This window comes from Saccostrea cucullata, unplaced genomic scaffold (genome assembly GCF_032062105.1).
Source record: "Saccostrea cucullata isolate Sc308-1 unplaced genomic scaffold, CSIRO_AGI_Scuc_v1 ctg5204, whole genome shotgun sequence".
Lineage (NCBI taxonomy): Eukaryota > Metazoa > Mollusca > Bivalvia > Ostreida > Ostreidae > Saccostrea > Saccostrea cuccullata.
The window spans coordinates 31,027-45,442 of NW_026936361.1; the positions used below are offsets into that span (position 1 = coordinate 31,027).

Consider the following 14,416-nt stretch of genomic DNA (forward strand, 5'->3'; position numbering starts at 1 on the left):
AAGAGATCCATAAATTCATGTCTACCACGAAAGGTAAAATGTAGCAAACAACAACTCAACAATTCTTCATTAACGAAATCCCAGTGAACCTAAAGTTTTTTTTCAAACCGTGAAAATTTGACCCCATGAAAATTTGTGATTTTAAGTAGTTTGTTTCCTGTCGATTAATTTGACTACTATATTTTCATTGTGTGTTCAAGAGTAATGGAAATCATTTTATTAATACACTGGCGTGTTCGATATTAATAAAGCACGGATGTTAGTGCGCAGCTAGTCATGGTGTATCAAAAATAAAAACACAGCCCTTTGTTTTTTAAGGAAAAAAAACAGCAACAATGATAAAAAATGACAAAATGTGATATGTTTTATTTCAGTTTGTGTCTTCTTTTCAGACAGAGGTTATATAATATACTAGAAAATTGCATATTAAAAGAAGTAAATCACAAACATACAAATTTGAATGAATCGATTTTGCTTTTGACATTACGACAAATAAAACAAGGAATAATGTCTTAAGAACTTGCTGAGAAGAAGCCAACGCAGACAAGTTATTTGGATTAAAAGTTCCTTTCTAGTAGCAAGTTTTTTTTAAATGATTTAAAAAAAAAATCACTAATCTTTCCTCTAAAAAAAAAAAACAAGGTAATTTTAATATTCAATGCATAAAGAAAACTTAATCAGAATGCTCTTTCTGATTATTCTTACTTTTCCAAAACTTCAATTTTTGGGGGATGTGCATTTTCGTCAAAACTGAATAAATCTGTGTCTTGGATAGATATAACACACTCACTAACCCAAGAGCTGCACCAAAGCCTGTTGTCAGTGTTAATGTACCAATGGCCTGAATCGGGTGCATTGATGTTGCGCTTGCTAAAGCCATCCCTGTTCCCCCACCCACAGTAATACCAGTACCTATACCAGCAGATAGAATCTTTGTGAAAGAGGAAAATATTGACTGGTTTGATTCATTCTTGAGCTTAAGAATTGTAAACTCTTTTTCAAAGAAATCATTCAAGTCAAAGTCAATATTCTTCTGTAGATGCTTCAAAAATAGCTTTCGATTTTCAATAGTTACTTTGTCCCGAGCCTTTTTAGTAACCTTCTCATGGAGTGCATTCAGATCCTCCAGTTCCTTATAACTGTCAAGTTGCTGAATAATAGTAATGGAACATATTTTTTTATATTTGTAATGAATGGAAGGATATTTGATTTAATAAATGGATATGAGAGAGGGAGAGAAAAGAAAGAAGAGAAGGAGAGAGAGAGAAGAATTGAGTTACCCTTTCCATCTCATTCTGATAGTACTTGCAAACATCCGACAATAAATTTGTGTACATAGCAGTAACCATGCCCTAAAATTTAAAAGTTGTACTTCATTGAATAAAATGAATTTGTATATTTTTCCCTCTATCAAATAGCATACAGAAAATATAAAATTAATAAACAAGAGCTTATATGAAATGGAAAGAAAAGTCGAGTTACTGAGTTTCCAGCTTCTAAATTTGAATGTAGGATTAAAAAAATATTTTCAAAAATTGTTTTTTTTTAAATAATATTATCTTCTTTCATATTTTCACAAGATCACATGTATCTGCAAAATTTATCTTCTCAATTGATAATTTTGGAATATATTATAATTCTTACGGAAGACAAAAAATAGGATTCAAGCTCAAAGGTCCCTTGATACAAATTCAGATTGTGAGAACAGCAAACACAGACTTGAAAAAAAGTCACTCTGACTATGAAAATTTGCTCTCACAATCTGTATGAGCATTCTCTGGCAACATTATACTTAACGATGGATTGTATTACGCAAAATGGTTATTACATCGACGATTAAATTAAATTGAAAATTTGATTATGACGGAACCTGCTAGTATCCTTCGAACAAAACTTATAATTATTAAGACCACATTTCAAATGATTACCAAAGATACGGAATATATTCCTAATTTTTACAATTCTAGTGTTATTTAAAAAGTACTAACCATTTTATCTAAAGATTTCAAACATAGGGGACTAATAGAAATTGTTGAAAGTAAAGCATTTTGAAATTCATGGAATACAATTTAAACACACTTTAAATGAAGGCCAATGCACCCTCCGAAAACTTCACAAAACTCATATACCAAAGATACATCAAAGTATGTACTTTTGTTCCTTAACCTTAATGACTTAATACAACTTTTAACACACACTCAAAACAGTTTGAAAAGACATTGTTGTGCGCTGAAAGTTCAGTATGATACATTTTGCAAAGTTCATTATAACGTTAGGCTCGTTCGCGGCCCCACGTCAAACCTCAGACGTAAAATTAGGTAGTGACTGATTCTTCGTCAATTCAAGCATTCGGCAACAGAAGTGAAAGTCACGGGTCTTTCAGATATGTCTCTGAAAACGTAGGTACCGCCTCACGGTAAGTTCTGGCAAGATAATTTACCCTCACTGTTCAATGGCCATGAGTGCCGAGCATTGGTCTAAATTTGAAGCCCTTCACTGGCATACAGTGATGTCTCCATATGAGTGAAAAATTCTCGAGAGGGACGTAATACAATATACAATCAATCAATTGATTATAACGTAGGGAAATATGGTCAGGTGTTATATGGGTTAATTACTATTTCTAATTTATAGTGAACATTATAACTGAATAATATTTAATACAATTCTAACCTGAACACATGGTCTGATTAAAAAACACAAATCAGTTCAGTATTGAAAAGTTTACTTGTTGGGGGAGGAGGGGTTTGAATTTTTTTACTTGAGAATGTCACTATATCAATAAATATCAATTTATCACGAAAGAGCTTAAAAGATTCTAATGTTTCTTATTATTGAGAAGAAAAAATAGCAAATAAACATAAAAATTTTGAGAAATATTTAAAATAAAGATATTTTGAGCTTTTCTCCGAAAGATTTTGACACAATCAACATCAATTTTTTAGTGTTTTCAAATAGCAGTTTTAACTATTTCCTTGACAAATGAATATTTATGATTTTCCTAAGTTTTAACAATAATTGGATGTGATTTGGTACATAGCTTAATAAAATATGATGTTACACTTCTATATGTCGAATTTTGACTGTTGAATTTTTAAAGGTATACACTCCGAGACATGTTGCATGAACATTAACCTGCAAAGATATGTTTTTATGGGTATTTTAGTTAGATAATGACAGTTTGACGGAAAATTCTGAAAGTACGGACCTACCTTAAAGGGGTTGATTTTAAATAAATTTGTGACTTGATCACTTAAGTTCAAATATAAAATATTGAACATATCAGATCTGAAAAATACACCATGTCCTCTTAATTATTTCAGAATGTGCATCTAAATTTATACTTAGAACAAGCGTTGTCCCAACGTAAAGCTCGGGAGCTAAAATTGAAATCATTATTTAGTTGGCTGTATAATAATTAGGCCAGCGTTGGCCGAATATTAATATCCAATTTTTGAAACGGCTAAACGAAAAAAAAAACATTCATGCTAATATCAGGCCGACGATGGGCCAACAAACCATTACTAGCCTGATAAAAAAACTTTCCTGAAGTGTGTATTACAAACATTGGGCCAACGTTGTGTCAACAAACCATTACTAGCTTCATAAGACACTTTCTTTATGGATGTATTACAAACATTGGACTAATATTTGGCCAACATACTAATACCAACTCGATGAAACACTTTGTTTAACGGTGTATTACGAACATTGGGTCAACGTTGGGCCAACATACTACTGCCAACTTGATAAGACTTGATAAGACTTATTCTTTATGAGTGCATTACAAACATCAGGCATATATTGGGCCAACATACTACTACCAACTTTAAAAGACACTTTCTTTAAGGGTGTATTTCAAACATTGGGCCAACGTTGGGCCAACATTAACATCACTCCTTCCTTGGAAAAACTTTTAAAGTGAATGGAAGTTGCTTACGTCGGACCAACGTTGGGTCAACATAGAAATTCTGTCAAGGTTGAGAAGGTTGGCATGGTAACATTAGTCCAACGTTGGCCCAACGTTGTTCCCCAACGCCAACCATACAAACCTTTTGCCATTGTTGGCCGAACATAGTATTTATATCTTGGTGTCTTCGCGAGCTTTGTCATTTAGAAAAAAAGCTGTTTAAATAGCCAACGCAAGGTAACTTTTATTATATACCAATTCTTTGAATTCAAGAAACCGCGATCGCGTCAAATGAGAGAAAAACGTGAAAATTACAACCCGTGAAATTAATCCCCTGTACAGTATACTTTCTTAAGCTCAAGATAAGATACAGGCAATAATTACGTTATATTTTTCAACTTCATTTAAGCACTCACACTATTTGATAGAAGACTCTAATGAAAAGATGCAAATGTTTACTCGCGGTGTTTGGCGCAAAATTATGAATTGTGATCCGACTTTCATACTTCTTGGACAGATGTACAGCTGTAGAAGTATAAATAAGTAAATTTAGAGCGGAGCTCCATTTTGCGTAATGGATAGCTCTTTGGATTTTCACGCTTATAACCTAGGTTCAATTTTTTCACCTCTAGCTCGATTTTACTGGATTACCTTTCAGACAGAAGACCACTCGTTGCTCGAAAGGAGATCGATTCTATATTTTGTATCTATTCCTATTTAAAAATTGATCCCACATTTTGTCCTTATCCCACCCCTTAGAAATCTAATTTGAAGAATTTTGAAACTACACTGCTGAGGATGCTTCAATATAAATATCACCAATCATGTCATGGCTCTGCTGTTCTTTAGAGCATGATTTTTAAAGATTGTGCCTATTTATAAAGATTTGATTGTCTATTACATGTATAGAACCTCCGTACCCCCAGGGGTCATGATATGACCAAATTTGAATTTACTCTTACTGAGGACGTTTCAAAATCAATACCACCATTATATTTAAAGCTTTTTTTCTCAAATATTCCTATGTACAAATTTGCATCTGTCCGCGGGTATGTTAAGGCAGCACATGGACCAGAATTCGGCGAATTAACACTTTTTTATAATTATGTAACACTAATAAATCGGAAAAGTCAAGGATAAAACTTTTATTATAATTATGCATTCTACAGACTTCAATGGGACTTATACTACATTACGCACTTCACCATGAGGTCACCACGTGACGTCTATAATTAGAAAATATTCCTTAATGAAAAGTAAAAAGTTCAACACTACCTCGGGGATAATCAATTTCAATTTGTAATATTAGTTATGTAAAAACATATATATACCATGAAAAGTGCTGCTAGAATCCTACTGTCCTATCACAGAAATAATTATTCAACATTTTCGGACGAAACCTTCCCAATTTTTTTACATTTTGTTCATAACATAAAAAAAAATGCATTAATTCCCGTAGACCATACGGTTCTCGCAGCACTTTCCAAAAGCAATAGAATAAGAAGTTAAGATAGAAACAAAAATTAAGTTTCACAGTGTGCGGCGTAGTGTTGAACTTTTGCATCTTATTTGTTACGAAGGACAGAGGAAAGGCTGAACGGAAAGTAAACACTCTCCCTGCTTTAATTTAACGAAGAAATTGTTGAAGACGAAATTACCATACCTTATTCATAAGCTTTATTCACAAATGAATCAAGCAAGTTATTCATTCTAAATGCTTTTAAACTCCGATTTCTTGTGTTTGTTTACATGGATTCACGTTATGTTTCACTTTCACTCTGCTACTGCATGATCAACAGTTATGACGCCACGGGTTTGGTATGTCACCCCGGTGATAACTACAGAGACCCAGAAACGAAAAAATTCTGTTTTATTATGCCTTTGCATATTTTGATTAATTTTTACGACCTCAAATCAATCTAAGATATCGATTATAAAAATTGGTATCTCTAAACTTCACGTCATACAGCTTACTATGACGTCATATCATATAGGCAAGTAGAATATTTGGTTGTAACCTTAACCTACCTGCGTCGCTATCTGAAGATGAGTCCACATGAGTTTCATTTTTTCCTGCCCCAGTGGTTCTTGAAAATTTTTTTTAATGCCATTATTTTTTCACTAATTCACTAATATCTACTCTCAGAAGAAAAGCATGTGGACGTTCATTTGAAAAAAAAAATGAATTCCCTTTACCCATGGATATTTCGTAGCATGTTTAGTTCGTGAGAAGAAGATGAAAATGTGAAAAGTTTACAACAACGACAACGACGCCGACGACGCCAAAAACGACAGACAACGGACAAATTTTGATAAAAAAATCTCACTTAAGCCTTCAGCTTAGGTTAGCTAAAAAGAGGTCCAGCCGCACTTTTTATATCCATTTTCTCAATTCAAGGATATATTACGCCGGAAAATCATATGCTTCCATGAAAAAAAAAATGGAAGTATATTGATATCCACAAATTAACTTTTTATCTAAATCAAACACTTCAACACAAATGCTATGATCAGGGATAGATCAGGTTAATTCAGTTGACTTTCAGATATCCGGACGCCAGATATACGGATGCTTCAGTATCTAGACGATTTTTCATAGGAACGGAATTTTTTAAGCTATTTTGTCTTGTTTTACTGGTGATTCAGGTATCCGGACGCTTTACATATCCGGACAAATTGACTGGGAATCAAAGCGTCCGGATAAATGAGGCTCCATTATATTGTTTTATGATAAAAAAAACAAAAAAAGTTTTGCTATATCACATTTTATATTGCTTTTACCATGTGTTACTAATAGCGAGCGTAGCAAACGGCAAATCCACTGGCAAAAGCAATGGATAAACTAACATGTAAGAAGAGAGGAAATGGGACAAAAAATCTGTACATTCGTCAGGCAAATTTTCTTGTGAAAGATTCCAAGAAGCCCTTCGCTACATGTTCCAGAGGTCCATGGAAAATTTTGAAAACACAAAAAAGTACCATGAATAATTTTAACTTACCAAACAATGAAATTTATATGCCCCAGTCATCGAAAGTTCGGAGGTACATGTATATAGTGCTTGTCCTTTCTGTCTGACTCTTTGTCCGTTCGTCTGTGTGTTCGTCTGTATGTCTGCAAAAACTTATCCATAACACATGATTGGTTGAGGCAATGGCCTTCATATTTCAAGCAAGTTTTTTTCCCAGTACTGCAGTTTTACAAAATTTTACCATGTTATAATCTTGATTGTATCTTTTGTAGGGTTTAAACTACATGTCTTTAAATTTCAAATGTTTAATTGCTGTACAAGTCCTTCCTCTGTTGGATCCCAGAAACTATGACCATTTGATGTTGGCCTAGGAGTTTGACTCGCTTTCAAAACATCTTAGCAATTTGAACGGATAGGGCTAGATAATTAATACTTAACATGTGTACAAATATGTAATACTTGGGACAAAACTTTTCTCTGTTTACTAAAACTTCGACTATTTGGCACTGGAGTTTATACTACATTTACAAATATCTAACCTTGGCCAAAACCGACTTTGTGCTAGTGCTTTCATATTTCACAAGTGTATATTTTTGTCAGAAGGCCTTGTTTTTTTGTACAAACCTGTTTGATTTGTATTATCAAAAGTTTAACCTTTACTTTGAGTTGCCATATGGAGATATCAGTGTTTAACAAACTCATCTTTTCTTTTTGAAAACGGAAAAGTAAAATATAAAGTAGCATTATGCTTTGAGAGTTAAAAAAATCTTTTTTAATGCAAAGATTTTGGGAAGTCAATATATACCTGAAAACAGGGTTTTAGAGAATCCAAAAAAGTTGTAATCTCCCCACTGTTCATTTTCCGTGCGAGTTCCTGAAAGATATTATTCCGTATACTACTTCTTTTTGCGATATGGGCATTTGATATTAATAATCGAGAAATAATTTTCATAAACTTCAAGAACTAGAAAGAGAGAGAGAGGGAGAAGGAACTTTTTTCCAAAATTATACGAGTCCTATATTACCTTGAAAACGCTGACAAGGTGTCTGCAAGTTTGTTCTTCGCATCCTATTGTCTTTGGTTTCAATTTTGACGGTTTTAAGATGAATGAAATAAAGGAGAGCAGCTGAGTCTTGAATTCAGGTGACATACCTTTAATAGCAATATCAAAGAGCAATAAATGCAAAATCAAAATATATTAAAGAAATAAGAGGGTATAAATAACAATATGCAAGCTCAAACGTTCATTCAAACAATGATATACTGAGAAAACACGGATTGAATGTTATTGAAGGGTGCGTTAAACAATATACAATTAATCATTTAATCGATCGACCCTTCACACTTGCAGTATGCTCCTTGTCATATTCGATAAAAAAAAGCAGGAGAGAACGGTAGACAATCTATCACATACCCCGTGGGGATCCGGGTTAGAATTGATCCTCAGTACTCCCTTGCTTGTCGTAAAAGGCGACTAAATAGGGCGGTCCTTTGGATGAGACCGTATAAACCGAGGCCCCGTGTCACAGCAGGTGAGGCACGATAAAGATCCCTCCCTGCTCAATGGCCCTGAAAGCCGAGCATAGGCCAAAATTTGCAGCCCTTCACCGGCAATGGTGACGTCTCCATATCAGTGAAATATTCTGGATAGGGACGTTAAACAGTATACAATCAATCAATCAATCTAGCACATATAATGAACTAAGGATTTCTTTGAAAAACTTCAGTCAGCATTTGACTCAGTGAGAGTTTGTAATTACTGCAAATTGTGTCAACTAAAAATGGGCAAATAATAACTTCAAACAAGAACTGTTAAAGCCATATATGGCGTATGTACAATGAAAATTATTAGAATAAAATCATAAGACTTATTTTTTGTATCATTACTTTATATAAAGATAGAAGTTTTCCGTAAATTAGAAAATCTATGTCAATTGCGCCATAAAGATATCACAATCAAATTTGGATTCTCGGAATTTTTCTCCGACTTGGAAAAAAAAATTAAATAACACATTACTGAGAAGATAAAATTGTATTATTACATGAAAAGAGGTGTTTTCCGTGTTCAGAAATGTATGAAAAGCTTTAATTTAATTGCATTAACTATATTTTTAAAATAAATTTTGTATTTTTCAAAAACATATGTTTTTGATCAGTTACACCATATATGGCTTTAATATCCCTGTTTCATCATATTGTTTGTCACAAGCTTGCCTTGTTTTAAAAATTGCTCTTATATAGAGCTTGTTTTCGCTTTTTGAATTAACTGTAACATAGGTATTCAAAAAATACGAAGCTCAATCGACGGATGTTATCTGCTTAAATAATGCAAATCTCTTATCGTATTTTCTAAACAGTTGATATATATTCTGACAACAGTATACATCAGATCTGTTTCAAAAAGTATTAAATTTCATTTGTGAATAACCAGTTCCAAAACATTTACATTTAACCTGCTCGCTCATCTGAAAAATGTAGGTCAGATCCAGCATCCGAAGAAATTCTGCTAGTGTCCATCTATAGATGCATCATGCATGCAAGTTTGGTCCGAGCATGACTTTTTGCTACTTGGGAATGGACCAAAAACTTTAACTACACTTCGTCGAGGTAAGATAAAAACACAAACCCCATTTGCGGATGTCAAGGTTTCTTTCCCAGATAATTTAGAGAAGTTGACAATAAAAAAATTGAAGTCAAAACAGTTATCATAAAGTTTTCTTGTTAGGTTAATTTAACGGCTTTTTCTACTTAAATATCCAAATTTCAAACCATATGTATTAAGTTTTGTGGGATCTTTTATTTCAAATTCTCAGAGAATCATCGGGTCGAATAGAAGTAATCATTGTAAAATGACAGTACATCGTAGATATATCTAAAGTCGAGTCAAAAACTAGAGCAAGTACAGTCGTTCTATAGGAACAGCTTTTTAAACATCTTTTCTATGTACTTGAATGATGAAATTGGACTCCCCTTTCTCCTTCGAAGGGTGCTTGACCTTTTATCATTATAATTTTAAGCCCATCTTTATGAAGAAAATTGGTCCTATGGGCCTCAAGAAAATGTTGAAATATTAAAAAAATTGTATAGAAAGACAGACAGACGGAACGCAGACAACGGGTTTTCATAAAAGCGGACTTGAGCTTAAACAATTGATTGAGAAGTATTTTTTTTTTCCTTTTTTTTTGTTTTGTTGTTTGCCTTTGACGTTGAGATTGAATACTGTTCGTTATTTCCATATCCTTATTATGAAATAATTATTTTGTGCAACAATGAAAAAATCCGTATTCATTACATTTCAATTCTCCTTTATAAGGATGGAATGTATTGTTTTCAAAATATCCTCCGGTGTCCACAATGTCTCCTGGATGTGGTAAAAGAAAGCAATCGACATCTTCAAAACTTCTTTCTAACATCTCTGCAATGCGTTTGTGTATTTCTTCTGTTTTACCTCCAGGTCGTTTCTGAAAATTAACAAAATAAATCTTATTTTTATATTCATATGAAGCAAATTTTGTGCTAAATCTTTTGTGTAAAATTATGAAAACACTTGCCGTGGCCTTCACCTCGACATTTAGAAATATCGACGACATATTGTCACGCGGGTATGTTAAGGAAGCATATAAGTCATTTTTCGGGAAATTCAGACTTTTTCAAGACAATTTAGTTTGATAATTTACCAAAACCTCCGATAAGCATAAACTATTATTATCTATTGCATAAAGATAAAAGAGTGTCTAACGCAACGACGTGCAGCACCACCACGGCATCACGTGACTTCTATTAATAGCGAAAATTTCCTTAATAAAAAAGCGAACAGAACAACAATACCACGGAGTTTAATAATTTCTTTGAGTAAATAATGTAGCTGAAAAACATCTATTTTGTCTAAAAAGTGCTGCTAGAATCCCACTGTTCCACCAGTAAAATAATTATTCCACACATTCGCACGAAACCTTACCCGATGTTTTGAATTTGTTACCTATAAACCGAGATTTTTCGTAAAACCATGCTTAACATGGGATTCTAGCAGCACTTTCCAAGTATTTTAGGATGCTAGCTTTCCATCTCTACAAATTTTATGTTTTGAAATATACAGCTTATTGTTGTTCTATTGCATTATTTTTGTCACAATTGACAGAGGAAAGGCCACCCTGGATACGTTTTTAGCTGACAGTCTTCGATAGAGAATATAATCGATAAATATGGATTAGCATACCTGTTTTATTAACTGAACTCCATATGAATTTCACAAATATTCACGATATTTGCTTTTAAACTCCATTTTACGTATCTTTGTTCATGCTGTCATAGCCAAATTCTCTTTACACGACATGATCAATTCCCGATCGATTCCCAAGTTACTTGATGTACATATATGACGTCATCAGTGGTAGATTTTGATCAAAATGACAGAATGCATCATAACAAAATAAAAACATTTTATTTTTGTTAATAGTTACACGTATCTATTCATTTTGTAGAGTTAAAATACATCTCTAAATATCAATATTACAAAAAAACTTGTGTTCTAAAATTGACGTCATCTCGCCTACTATGACGTCATAATGTAGCACTGATTAAGTCAAGGTAGAATATTTTGTATGCTTCCTTATTCCCCCTGCGCAATTACAAATGCTATTTTCAATTCTAACGTCAATATCATATATCCCGGTAGGCTTGATATGAAATATACCACAGAGTCTGATATATCTGTTTCTTACTTGGCTATTTACTTGAAAAAGACCTTAATGGTAATCTAACAACCAAGCTATATGATAAACGTGATGACTTTAACATTTCTATCGTCAACATCCCTTAGTTATGCAGCAAAATACCTTCATCATTTGCATACGGTATCTATATCTCAGTTGATTTGATACGTAAGGGCATGTTCGTCGTATGAACAATTTCAAAAACGAGCTAAGTTATTGACAAGCAAGTTGTCGACACAAGAATATCAGCAGTCTCGTTAAAAACATTATTTCGTAAGTTCTATGGTCGATACAATGCCTTGTCAGCAAATACAACGTATCATTGAGTCAAATGCTGACTGACGTGTTTCCTACTAATTGTGAGTACATTATTCATACAATCACTTAGTTGACAACAGATTTTCCTTTTTTCCCAATTATGACAGGGATGTGGGTATGACTGGTCGTCAGGGGATGCTTGCTCTCTGATGTTTTGGAGATCCGTGTATGCAATTCTCTCATTTTCTGTTGTTTTATAGACATTTGATATTGAATACTGTTTGCTATCTCCATTTGTTTCATATTTGGGCCATGTTACAACCAAATGAAATAAAAACTAGATATCATTGAGATGGTGGCCATCTCAAAGGGTCCCGCGTTCAACAATGAACATGAAAATGTAAGGTCCTTTAAAAGGGATTATTTTGAAGAGGAACAATTGTGTTATACAGTAAAAGTCATTTAGTACGACTTCACAGATACTGCAAATTTACTAATATTTATCGAAGTTATTTTGTATCCCAAGTTATATAAATTTACTGGAATTAAAAGCAAAGAATTATGCACCAAACAAAGATTTTAAACAGAAAGGGTAATTCTGACCATGACCTAGAAACTTTGACCAAGGTCACTGCACATCCATTGACCAGTGGATCTCTATGAGTGAAGTAGTAGCAAGATTGTGCAAACAAAAGAGAAAATATACTCCGGACTAGGATTTTTCATATCATTCTGCTATGACCTTGACCTTTGACCTAGAAACCTGGTTCAAGGTCACTGCACGCCAGTTACCCAAAGACACGCTCTGGGTGAAGTATGAGGCAGTTTGGGCCAAGGAGAGAGAAGATATGCTCCAGACAAGGATTTTTCATATTATTCTGCTATGACTTTGATCTTTAACCTAGATACCTGGTTCAAAGTCACTGCACACCGATTACCCAAAGACACTCTGTGGGTGAAGTATGAGCCAGATTGGGCCAAGGAGAGAGAAGATAATTATGCTCTGGACAAGGATTTCTCATATAATTCAGCTATGATCTTGACCTTTGACATAAAACCTTGTTCAAGGTCACTGCACACCGGTTACCCAAGGGCACTCTGTGGGTGAAGTATGAGCCAGATTGGGCCAAGAAGAGAGAGAAGATATGCTCCAGACAAGGATTTTTCATATAATTCAGCTATGACCTTGACGTTTGACCTAGAAACCTGGTTTAAGGTCACTGCACACCGGTTACCCAAGGGTACTCTGCGGATGAAGTATGAGCCAGATTGGGCCAAGGAGAGAGAAGACATGCTCCAGACAAGGATTTTTTATATAATTCAGCTATGACCTTGACCTTTGACCTAGAAACCTGGTTCAAAGTCACTGCAAACCGGTTACCCAAGGGCACTCTGTGGGTGAAGTATGAACCAGATTGGGCAAAGGAGAGAGAAGAGATGCCCCGGACAAGAGATCTCGGACGGACGGACGGACAGCCGTACGGACGGACGGACGGACAGACTGATCACTATAGGGCCCCCGCCAAGAGGGGCCCTAATTATATTTGCTAAAAAGGTGACTAAATAAATACTTTTTTTTCGAAATTTATACAAAATTGTTGATTTACCTGTTTTTTCAACATCCATGTAAGTAGCGTTCTAAGTTTAAAATGACAGCTAGATGCATCTCATCAGATACAGACACAGCATTGTTTAATTGTTTTTTTTATTCTTATAAATGTATACATTTTCTGATTACAAGTTTTATAAATAACTAATTTTGATTTTTCATTTAATATCTTTTTTGACATATTGCCGCGATAGCGTCTGATTTGGTGGATTTTCCTTTCCTGGACCCCAATGCACAGAACGTCAATATTTGTACTAAATTATTTAAATTCGTCTGAATGTAGACTAAAATGTTAACGATAATGAATTTATCGGAGAGTTATGATATATTGCCTTTGAGAATTTCTTTTATCTAATATTCCATTACAATTGTAAACCCTACAGTGTTGGCATGTGTCATTTTAAATTATACCAAATTTGATTTTCCGGCAAATTCTTCTTATATGAATTTTGTATTTTTGAATTTTGTATGAGAAAAAAACTTATTTTTTTTTTAAAGCTGTGTTACAACGCACTTTGAAAAATTTCAAAGTGCGTTAATTTTTTGGACCAGGTTAACGCACTTTGAAAAATTTTTCAAATTGCGTTAAAACTGTACATCATAATTTTACACCATGTAAACATTTAACGCACTTTGAAAAAAAATTTCATGAAACAAAAGGAATAAGACTTATATTTTAGAAATAGACAACAGTATTATCCCCTTGCAACGTATGATGGGATATAGTGATGCGATTATGTGTGTTATTACTTTATGTGTATGTTAGCTTTTTGTGGGATTGACGTAATTTGTATCGGGATCTTTTTTGGGAAGGAATGCTCCGCTTTGCGGTGCCCTTACTTTGATGTGTTTTTTTCTAAAAACTGATGGATTGATGAAAACCAAGAAACGGAAAACGAAGAAAAGACTGGCTGAATTAAGGTCTATCAGCTCAACTCTTTATCATTCCCACCCAGA

The 14,416-nt window shown here is 33.9% G+C and overlaps 1 long non-coding RNA gene across 1 annotated transcript; it reads right to left on the reverse strand.

The window, feature by feature from the left end:
* Nucleotides 1-1,071: 1,071 nt before the first annotated feature.
* On the reverse strand, nucleotides 1,072-7,974 carry LOC134245390 (uncharacterized). Its single transcript, XR_009987414.1, has 4 exons — nucleotides 7,905-7,974; nucleotides 7,685-7,753; nucleotides 1,281-1,352; nucleotides 1,072-1,150 (listed from the first exon to the last, which is right to left on the reverse strand). It is a non-coding gene; the product is annotated as an uncharacterized LOC134245390 (long non-coding RNA).
* Between the last annotated feature and the right edge of the window lie 6,442 nt (nucleotides 7,975-14,416).